At 45.5% G+C, this 11,475-nt stretch overlaps 1 long non-coding RNA gene across 2 annotated transcripts; it reads left to right on the top strand.

The window, feature by feature from the left end:
* Positions 1 to 7,644: 7,644 nt before the first annotated feature.
* On the top strand, positions 7,645 to 11,105 carry LOC307195902. Of its 2 annotated transcripts, none has more exons than XR_013830984.1 (3): positions 7,645 to 8,027; positions 9,553 to 9,644; positions 11,027 to 11,105. It is a non-coding gene; the product is annotated as an uncharacterized lncRNA (long non-coding RNA). The 2 variants fall into 2 exon arrangements; XR_013830985.1 differs by lacking the exon at positions 7,645 to 8,027 and adding an exon at positions 8,964 to 9,136.
* Positions 11,106 to 11,475: the final 370 nt, after the last annotated feature.

Below are 11,475 nucleotides of genomic sequence, written 5' to 3'. Positions count from 1 at the left end.
CTGTTCAAATGTTGGACAGGATTGCTTGCATCCTACTTTAAAAGTTTCAGGTGACTGAAGCTTAAGATTCCTAAGCTTTAATCCATGCTTGCACCATGCACAGCACCCAACAGGACTACTTTACAACACCCCATGAGACTTTTGTGTGCAAGTGGAACAGATAAAAATATAAAACTATTGCTGTCTGTTTGTGTCATAAAAAGGATTTTTTGTCTCATTTAAAATATTTTTTTGTAAAATCCAAAAACGTGACAGGCTAAAATATTGGAATTTCAAATATGGTAAAATCTAAGACCCTTCAAATTTCTTTCCAGTATTGGTGATGATGGATGCCATGCGAGATATGACTTCCTCAAACAGAATAGGTAAGATGCCTTCATAGGACTGATTGGAGAATATGAAAATAATCCCTGGAAAAATTTGGACATTCGCTAGTTCTCCAGTATTGGGTAAGATGGTAGAAAGGACCCCTCATTTTCCTATACGTGAATGCAGATCAGTTGTGAGAGGTGTGGATAAAACAAGCAGCCTAAATATCCTTTATATTTGTTTGTTGTACTACTAGTAGAAAGAGGAAGGGTCAACATATCACCATGGTTGATATAGGAAATAAGCTGCTTGAAACTACACAGAAATGTACCTGCTTGTATTTTATGTGCAGTTACCCTCTCTTTTGGTGTGCCCTGATACCTCCCTCAACTTATGTACCAACTCCAGCAGCATTAAGCAGAAATCCAAAGAAATCTATTCTTTGGAATTATGAGGAAGGGAAGACTCGAAAATTTTATAGCATGTTTTATACAAATATACACGTCACTATCTTTTTCTATATGATGCCATGCATGGAAGGTCAGAAGGTTTAGGGAATTCTGGAAGCACCAAGGTCTGTGCGGTTCATCACGGGTACATTCATGGGCAAGAAAAGAGAAGGGCCTTATCTTGGTCACTTTCTCAATGCTAGTAGCTACAAAAAGAAGAGGACAGCAGACATTTTAGGGAGAAGAGCCAACATTAAATGAAATGTCCTAATTACTCTAGGCAGCCTCTCATGATAGCCTCCCATAGCTCCTCAAATCCCTATATACTTGCACGAGGGATAGTGTAATATTACTGGAGCATGTGACTCCAGATTAACCTTATTATTGTTGAAAAAAATAAAAACAGTTTCAAGTGATAGGGTTATAAAAGGGTTCACAGTGCGAGGGAATCTATTGTAAAAATGTGGACAGAACGCTTTGGATGATTTCATCGTTTTTATTTTTATTTTTATTTTTTTGCTGCTTCAGAATCTGTAGTAGTGATTGGTGTGTTCCATGATGCAGTTCCACTTCTTATAAGGTCTAGGTGGAATACCCTATTAGGAAGAAATGCACGTAAGGAAGGTTAGTGATTCAAACTCCTCTGCCCTCTGTCAGCAGTGGGTGCAAAACGATAGAGACCAAGTGCTGTCATCCTTTGATATGCAAAGTTTTCACTATATGAATGATGTGTTTTTTGTTTGCAGGTCAGGAGCCTTGGTCTCAATATCCCTGTTTAAAAAGTGTTATCACATGTCTGTCAGAAAGAATTGCTGATGACACTGGAAAAAATTGAGAGTTATCCTTAACAATTAAGGGTTTCTCAGCAACATGGATGGACTTAGAGATTGTTATACTGAGTGAAGCAAGTCAGACACAGAAAGACAGATATCATATGATATTGCTTACATGCAGAATCTAAAAAAAAACGGTAGAAAAGAACTTATTTACAAAACAGAAATAGAGTCATGGATATGGAAAATTAAATTATGGTTTCCAGGGGATAAGTGGGAGAGGGATAAATTTGGAGAATGGGACTGATATATACACACTACTATATATAAAATAGATAAGTATTGGTATGGACCTGCTGTATAGCACAGGGAACTCTAGTCAGTGCTCTGTACTGACCTATATGGGAAAAGAATCTTAAAAAAAAACCAAGGGTTTCAAGATTATATAATAAATATATATGTGCAAAACCTTTAACATGAAAGGAAAAATAAATTAACCGTGTGGTCCCTGTTATGCTATAAACATTTTGTGCCTCTAATTTTCAAATTTTGAAAACCAGCTCCCTTGTTGATGGTATTCGGAGGTGGGGCTTTTGGGAGGTGATTAGGTCATGAGGCCAGAGACCTCAAATATGGGATTAGTGACTTAATAAATGTAGCACACAAAAGATCTTATGCCCATTACATCATTTAATTGCAGAATCAGAAGGCCCACATTATGAACCAGAAATTTGGCCCTCACCAGGCACTAAGTCAGATGGCAACTTGGTTTTTTTAATTAATTAATTAATTGGCTGCCTTGGGTTTGGTTGCGGTGCTCAGGCTACTCATTGGGTGGCTTCTCTTGTTGCCGAACACACGCGCTGGTGTGCGGGCTTCAGTAGTTGTGGCACATGGGCTCAGTAGTTGTGGCTTGCCAGCTCGAGAATGCTGGCTCAGTATTTGTGGTGCACAGGTATAGTGGCTCTGCGGCATGTGGGATCTTTTCGGACCAGAGCTCGAACCTGTTTCCCCTGATTGGCTGGTGAATTCTTAACCACTGTGCCACCAGGGAAGCCCTAAATGTGTGACTCCATTTCTCTTCTTTAATTTGTTCATGTGTAGCCATTTTTAGATTCCACCTCTAAGTGATATCTTATGATAAGTCTCTTTTTCTGTCTGACTTATGTCACTTAGAATGATCGTACCTAAGTCCACCCGAGTTGCTGCAACTGGCCTTATTTCATTGATTTTATGGCTGATTAACATTCTACTGTACATAAGTACCACATCTTCTTTATCCGTTTTTCCTTCCAAGTACAATTAGGTTGTATCCAAGTTGAGGCTCTTGTAAACAGAGATGCACTAAAAGTTGGGTTCGCTGTGTCCTGTCGAATTTTGTTTTTCCCAAGACATACGCCCATGAGTGGAAGTGCCATATGCTCTGTAGCTCTGTTTTTTAGATTTTTTAGGAAAGACAATACATTTCTCCAGAGTTGCCGTTGGAAATTTACGTTCCTAGTGTCAGTGAAACAGGGCTCCCTTTTCTCCACGCCCTGTCCTGCTTTTCTGGTGTTTACACTTTGTGATGATGGCCGAGCTGACTGATACGAAGTGTTGATTTTCATTGCCCGCCTGTTTGGTTGGTACAAAGGGGCATATGCATTTTTCCTGAATATATTCAGAAAAAACGCATATGCCCTTTTGGGCCAGATGGATCATTGGCATAGTTCAGCCGCTTTTCATGTGCTTTAACTGAGAGTCCAATCTACCTCTTGAAATCCCGTTCCTGCAATTCTGCCTTGCTTTCAAGTCCTTTTTCGTGACTTACCTCAAGGCATTTTTCCACGTTAGGTATCTTTTACAATGCTGCAGGATTGTGAATTGCAGTGCCCCTGAGCTCCTTTTTTCAACTTGTTTCTTTGGGAACTGGCCACCAAACAGCAGGATTGCTTCAAGCCCTATTCTGGTTTCTAGGGCAAGCTGAGCCTTTGGTCAATTCCTCTTCTTCATTGGAAATTAGAGTGGCATATGCCTGTCCAAACACCTAGGCGTTGTCTCTCATTGTTCCCCCCATTCCAGTTCATCCTCCGGACAAATTCCAAAGTGTGCGAAAGAGGGTGTTGAAGGTGCTGACTTCCCCAAGTGGGGCGATTGCCAGGAAAGAGGCTGGAGGTGGGAACCCGACCACTAGGAGATGAGGAGATGAGGTGGTTTTCGCAAACTCTTCCTGATCCGATGGTGTACCATCCTCTGTGTGTCCCATGCATGTTTTAGCTGTACGAAGGGTGGCCTGCATCTGGAGATTTGGGACCCATGGAATCAGGGCCAGGCAGTATTACTCTAAAGGGGCTGTATTTGCTGACTCATGGTCACCAAGACTCTCAGCCCCACGAATGTCCAGCCTTAGGTCCCATCCAGCTGTGTGTTTAGATATGCTCAATCCAGCTTGCATCCCAGCCCGTGAACAAATTCTGTAGGAATTTATCTCTTACTCAGTGTCTTTTTTAAAATTTATTTTTATAAGGGGGTGTAGCTGATTTTCAGTGCTGTGTTTCTTGCTGCTGTACATCCACTTGATTCACTTACAGAGAGACATGGATAATTCTTTTTCAGATTCTTACCTGTCATATATAATTTTTTCAGTGTGTAGATTGTGCTAAGTCCAGTCCTTTGAGCTTTAGAATAAGTCTTGTTGATTCCCTATTTGGTCTATGGAACGGTATCTGCTCATTTCAAACTCCTGGTTTATGCCTCACCTCAACTGACATTTGCACTCTAGCAATCATAAGTGTGTTTTCTAAATGTGTGATTCTGTGTCTCTTTTGTCACTTAGTTCATGTGTAGCAATGTTGATATTCCACCTATAACTGATATCTTATGATAAGTCTCTTTTTCTGTCTGACTTATGTCACTTAGAATGATCGTACCTAAGTACACCTGAGTTGCTGCAACTGGCCTTATTTCATTGATTTCATGGCTGAGTTATATTCCATTGTACATAAGTATCACATCTTCTTTATCCATGTTTTCCTTCCAAGGAGATTTCGGTTGTATCCAAGTCAAGGCTCTTATAAACAGACCAGCACTAAACGTTGTGGTGCCTGTGTCCTGTCGAGTGTTGCTTTTCCCAAGATATACGCCCATGAGTGGAAGTGCCGTACGCTCTATAGCTTTGTTTCTGAGATTTTTTTGGGAAACACAATACACTTCTCCAGAGTGCCATTGGCAATATACCGTCCCACAATCACCGTGAAAAGGCTCCCTTTTCTCCATGCCCTATGCTGCATTTCTGGTTTTTACTCTTTGTGAGGATGGCCTTCGGAGTGATGTGAAGTGATATCTCTTTTTAGTGTTGATTTGCACTGCGCGCCTCTTTGGTTGTCGAAAATGCGCATATGCGTTTTTCTTGAATATGTTCAGAAAAAATGCATACGCCCTTTTTGGCCAATGGCATCGTTGAAGAAGTTCTATCCCTTTCCATTTGCTTTCATGGCGAGTGCAATCTACCTCTTGAAAACCCCTTCCTGCAATTCTGCCTTGTTTTCTTGTCCTTTTTTGTGACTTACCTCAAGGCATTTTTCCAGGATTGCTTCCAGCCCTATTCTGGTTTCGGTGGCAAGCTGAGCCTTTGGTCAATTCCTCTTCCTGATTGGAAATTAGAGTGGCATGTCCCTGTTCAGACACCTCGGGCTTGTCTCTCATGGTTCCCCCTCTTCCCCTTCATCCTCCAGACAAATTCCAAACTGTGCGAAACAGGATGTTGAAGGTGCTGACTTCCCCTGGTGAGTAGATTGTTAGAAAAGAGGCTGGAGTTGGGACCCGAGCACCAGGAGATGAGGAGATGAGGTGCCTTCTCCAAACTCTTCCCGATCAGACAGTGTACCATCCTCTGTGTGTCCCATGCGTATTTTAGCTCTAGGAAGGTTCCCCTGCACCTGGAGATTTGGGACCCTTGGAATGGGGCCAGACAGTATTATTCTAAAGGTGCTGCATTTGCTGGCCCATCTTCACCAATTTTCTCACTCCACGAGTGTCCATCCTTAAGTCCCATCTCTCTGTGGGTCTAGATGTAGTCAATCCAGGTTGCATCAGAGACCCTGAAGGAGTTCTGTAGGAATTTCTCTCTCTCACTGTCTTTTTAAAAATTTTTTTGTAATTTATTTTTATAATGGGGTACAGCTGGTTTTCAATGTTGTGTTTCTTGTTGCTGTACATCTTCTTGATTCACTTACTGAGAGACCTCAATAAATTCTTTTTTAGATCCTTACCAGTCGTATATATTCTTTTCTGGTGACTAGAGTGTTGTGAGTCCAGTTCTTTGAGCTATAGAATAGGTCTTGTTGATTAGCTATTTGGTTTGGAACCATATCTGTGCTAATTTCAACCTCATGGTTTATGCCTCACCCCAAGCCACCTTTCACCTTTAGCAGCCATAAGTGTGGTTTCTAAATGTGTGACTCTGTTTCTGTTTCGTAACTTAGTTCATGTGTAGCCATTTTTAGATTCCACCTATAAGTGATATCTCATGATGTCTCTTTTTCTGTCTGACTTATGTCACTTAGAATGATCGTACCTAAGTCCACACGAGTTGCTCCAACTGGCCATATTTCATTGATTACCTGGCTGAGGTATATTCCATTGTCTGCAAGTACCACTTCTTGTTTATCCATTTTTCTTCCCCAAGGACATTTATGTTGTATCCAGTTTGAGGCTCTTGTAAACAGCAGCACTAAACTTTGGGGTGCTTGTGTCCTGTAAATTTTTGGTTTTCACAGGATATATGCCCATGAGTACAAGTGTCGTATGCTCTGTATTTCTGTTTTTTAAATTTTGTAGGAAACACAATACACTTCTGCAGCCTGGCCGTTGGCAATTTACATTCCCACCATCAGTGTAGCAGGGTTCCATTTTCTCCAAGCCCTGTCCTGCATTTCTGGTTTTTACATTTTGTGAGGATAGCCCTTCTGACTGATTCGAATTGATACCTCTTTGTAGTGTTGATTTGCATTGCCAGCCTGTTTTCTTGGCCAAAAAGGGCATATGCGTTTTTCCTGAATATTCAGGAAAAACGCATATGCCCTTTTTGGCCAACTGCGTTATTGGTGAAGTTCAGCCGCTTTTTCATGTGCTTTAATGGCTAGTTCAATCTACCTCTTGAAATTCCTTTCCTGCAATTCTGCCTTTCATTAAAATCCTTTTCCATGACTTACCTGAAGACATTTTTCGATGATAGGTATCATTTTAAACCCTGCAGGTTTGTGAATTACAGTGCTCCTGACCTCCATTTTTCAACTTGTTGCTTTGAGATCTAACAACAAAACAGCAGGATTGCTTCAAGCCCTATTCGGGTTCCAGGGGCAAGGTGAACCTTTGGTTAATTCCTCTTACTAAATGGAAATTAAATTGGCATTTTCCTGTCCAAACACCTAGGGCTTGTCTCTCATTGTTCTCCCCCTTTCCCTTCATCCTCCGGACAAATTCCAAACTGTGTGAAACTGGGTGTTGAAGGTGCTGACTCCGTTAAGTGGGGAGATTGTTTGGAAAGAGGCTGGTGGGGTAACCTGAGCACCTGGAGATGAGGAGATGAGGTGCCTTTTCCAAACTCTTCCCGATCAGACGGTGTACCATTCTCTGGGTGTGACAGGCATGTTCCAGCAGTAGGAAGGGTCCCCTGTAAGTAAGGGGAACACCAGGGATCTTTCCAAATCCGTGTCTCCCAGAACCCCAAAACTGGGAAGTTTTAAGCTACGGGTACATGCATGTATGTTTATGAAGTGCCTTGGGCAGTAGGCAGAGTCCAGGCTTTAGATGATTGAGGGTCAGAAGCGGTCACCATTGGCCTCCCTTAAGTTACATTTTGTCTGGCCTTGGTAGATGATGTAGATATAGGTATCTATTTTTTCAGATTCTTTCCCTTTATAGGTTATTACAAAATATTGAGTGTAGTTCCCTGTGCTATACAGTAGGCCCTTGTTGATTATCCATTTTATATATAGCATTGTGTATGTGTTAATCCCAAAATCTTAAATTATCCCTCCCTGCCCCTTTCCCCTTTGGTAACAATAAGTTACAAGATTTTATATTCCTCAGAAATGGGGGAGCTGAAAGAATGGTATCATTTTCAATGGAAAAGCATTCAAAAGAAGATTGAAGCTTCAGCCAAGATCATTAGATGTACATCCTTGGAAAACAATCACTTAATTTCTCTAAACTTGACCTGACAAATAAGACAATAACCCTCCACTGACCTTGCTTATAATAAAGTGATGGAAATAACAAATGGAATTGTTAGAAACATCTTACTTTACACTAGCCTTATACACTGCTCTGCGTTCCTTACAGTTTGGTTCACGCATCTGTTCACTGAAGTTACAATGTTCTCAAATTCTGTTACTGATCCTCCAGAGTGGGCCCCAACAAGAGTCCCCCTGCCGAGTGTCATTGGAGCCAACAGATCGAGACTGAGTTTGGTTCAGAAGCAAAGGAAACTATATTTTGATCAGAGAATGGAGAGGTGAGAGCGTGCGTTCCCCCGCAGGCTGTGGGCTGGGCTGCTGTTTAGGGATCCCCCGTCAGCATCAGCGGGAGGGAGGGGGCGGAGCTCTCGAGGGCCGGGTTAGCTGCAGCTCAGGCTCTATGTCGAGGAGTCTGCACGGAGCCCCACGAGCGGAGGTGTCGACCCAGCCATTCTGCACTAGGAAATCGGCTCTGAAGTGCCGGGTGTGGGACCTCTGAATGCGGAACCCTAGGAGCACGTGAAATTAGACAAAGCACAAAGGAAAAAAAGGTTAGACTTTATTTTATTGCCCAGATTCTATTTTTATCTCCCAGGAATTTTTAATGGGCTTTGCCGGTGACAAACCCCTCCTCTGCCTTTTGTCCCGTTCCTCATTCTTGGGGCGCTGAGGGTGCAGACCCCTCTTCTGTAACTGCTTCGTGCTGAGTTGGGCGTCCTCATTCCCGGGGGGAGGGGCGGAACTTCTCCCCAGCAGCCTCCAGGTGAGGTTGATTGTCCCCAGGCCTCCTGCCTCACTGCTTGTCTTCCTGAGCACCAGCATTGGAGGCGTTATAGATTCCAATGACCTTTAAGGGTCCAGGAAAGAGATGCGCAGAGACACTGGGGGGGCCGGTTTTACTCCGGCCAACATTTGTTCGGCCACCTTAGGCTGACGGTTTCTGCCAGCCTAGATGCTCTGACCAGTAGTCTGCGCTTTCTTCAATTAGGCCCCTGAATTAACGTACAAACAGCATCAGGTGTCAGAGCCCTGCCCGCTCAACTCCCAGACAGTCCAGGGTCGGTGGTAATCCAGGACCATGACGGCCACTGAGTCAACGGCCTTTTGAAGTAGCCAGGAGTCCAGCCGGTCTTATTGACCGCCATCACCGCGGTGTCTGTAGGCTTTTCTATGGTGACAGCGTGATATACGGTTCCCCTGCCAAGCTTATTAGCTACCCTCTGGGTGCAGTAAGTCCTGCAAGCAGTAGTCTGCTCTTTTGGGGCACACTCTTCTTGTTTTCTGAGAGAAGCTCCAGGTCAGGTGATGGTCACATAAGTCGTCATGGGGGCCCGTTGCCCCCGGTTGTCTCTCTGAAGGTTGGAGTTGGAGGGCCTCCTCACTCGAGGTCAGTGTGCCCACGGAGCGACCCCTGCAACTTCAGGGCATGGTGGGTGGTTAGGATCACCACGTGGGGTCCTTTTCCCTTAGGAGGGAGCTGGCCTTGCGGGTTGCTGATTTCCATGTTCTTAGATACCCCCAGTACCCTGGCCGGATGGGGCGGTGGGCCAAGCCCTTGGTGACCGTAGCTTCTCCTACCTGGATGGCATACTTGAGTTGTTCCAGTTCAAGTGGTCCCAGGTTTTGCACTAATACTCCAAGGGCGGTTCACCTTCTACCAGGAATGTAAAGGTCAAAGGGTTTAGCTAAATTAGGGAGGTCCAGGGCAAGGATCTGAATTAACTGCTCTTTCCATTCTTGAAAGGCTGCTTCTGGATTCTATTCGAAAGGATCATCATCTTTTCCTTTCAATGTTTCATATAGAGGCCCAGCTATTAGACTGTAGTTCGGGATCCAGATGTGGCAAACCCCGACCTCCCCAGGAACCCCTATGCTGACTTCTAGTTTTAGGAGGGGTAAGTCTGCAAATGGCTTCTTCCCTTTCCTAGGATGGGCTTCTCCAACCTTCTGTGAGAATGAAGCCCAGGCAGGCCACCTTAGTCTGTGATATTTGAGCCTTTTTCTTGGACACCTTCTATCCTTTATTGGCTAGGTGGTTCAGAGGCCTCCTTAGTAGGGCTGGCGATCAGAATGTTGTCTGCATATTGAAGGAGGGTTCCCTTCTCCAGAGGTAGATCTTCTAGGTTTTAGTTAAGTTTCCCCAAAGGTGGTGTGGGAATTTTTGAGCCCTTGAGGCAGGACGGCCCCAGCAGTATTGTCTTCGTTGTATGTTGAGTCCTGCCAATCACAAGTCAAAATTTCTTGTGACTCTGGGACTAATGGAATACAGAAGAAGGCATCATCTAACTCTAATACAGAATACCATGCCCTGGTGGATGGTAGAATTACCAGCAGGGTGTAGGAATTAGGAATGACTGGATGTATATCCTCAGTGGCTTCACTTACTGTCCTGACGTCCTTTACCAGGTACCCAGTAGCCCACAGGGCTCTCGTGGTCAGGTCAATCTCAGGATATGGAGCTCACCCGGGCAGGTACCCAGCAGCCCACGGGGCTCTCGTGGTGAAGCCCCTACCAGGATATGGAGCTCACCTGTGTAGGTACCCAGCAGCCCACGGGGCTCTCGTAGTCAGGTCCCTCCCCGGGTATGGAGCTCACCTGGGCAGGCACCCAGCAAGCCTGGGCAAACAGGAACCGTGCACATAGCCCTCATTGCAGAGCATCCCCAGCTCACCTATCAGTCAGAGCTGACACAGAGCACCTCAGAGCAGTACTTGAAATAACAAACAGCAGCTCCGACAGGTCTGTGACCCTGGGCATCACTCTGCGCGGCGTCCCTCTGCCTGGTCTTCCAGAGACTTCCACTGCAGCCGGGGCACCAGGCCTCTGTCTCCACCCACCACCCCTCCTCTCCCTGACTCCTGGATTCCTCTCATTAGGAGAGGGTCTTCTTGAAGTTGTCTCCCACTCATGGGCCAGATAAAATGATTAGAAAACAAGCCAGAGCTGCAACCCCTTGTCTATCCTGACACAGGAGCCCACACCTGTTCCTTGGACCTGGCCAGTTCAGCAAGGTCAATTTTCCTCAACTGTGAGCCCCTGAGGTGCGAGGATTGGCTGACCTGGGCCGCCTGACCCTGCCGGCCAGCCCTCCCCAGGTGTGCTTGGGTTGAGATCAATATAAACACTCCTCCAGGCAGCAAGAGCCCCTGCAGCTGTGCCTGACGCCATATTCTCTGCCCCGTCAGCAGTCTCAGGGCTGGGCTGGTGGGAGGGAGTGAGGGGCCACGGCTTTGTGGGTGGCCCGGTGTGAGTGGGGCTCTGCTGGACTTTCTGCAGGACTTGCCAGGCTGCCACCTGCTAAAGAAGAGGATGTGTCACCCACACCTACCGCTGGAATTTCTCCCCGGGCAGAGGTGAGGAAAGAAAAAAGCACTGGGGGCTGGAACAGGAGGGGTATCTCAGGCAGGGAATTGGAAAGCTTCCAGAAGAGCGCCCAGGGCCAGGACCATCCTGGCTGGCCTGCAAGCCCAAGTCGGCCTGCGTGCTGTGGCTGGTGTGGCTCCACGGCCCTTCCTCTAGGCTTTCAAGTCCTTGCACACATTCAGGTATTTTACCTGGGAGGGGTGGGAAAAGTTCAGCAGCAACTGGCCTGGGGCTCAGCTCACGTTTACTCACAGACGCCTTGGCACGGTCCCCCAGCTTTGCAATGAGGACCCTCCTTGCAGCGGGGGTGGGGTGCTGCTGGCTGCATGCGAGACGATTCCCCACCTCTGACCAACTTCAGA

This window comes from Stenella coeruleoalba, assembly GCF_951394435.1.
Source record: "Stenella coeruleoalba genome assembly, chromosome: 13".
NCBI lineage: Eukaryota > Metazoa > Chordata > Mammalia > Artiodactyla > Delphinidae > Stenella > Stenella coeruleoalba.
The sequence above is the reverse complement of the archived record's forward strand: the minus strand, read 5'-3'. Positions and strand labels throughout refer to the sequence as shown.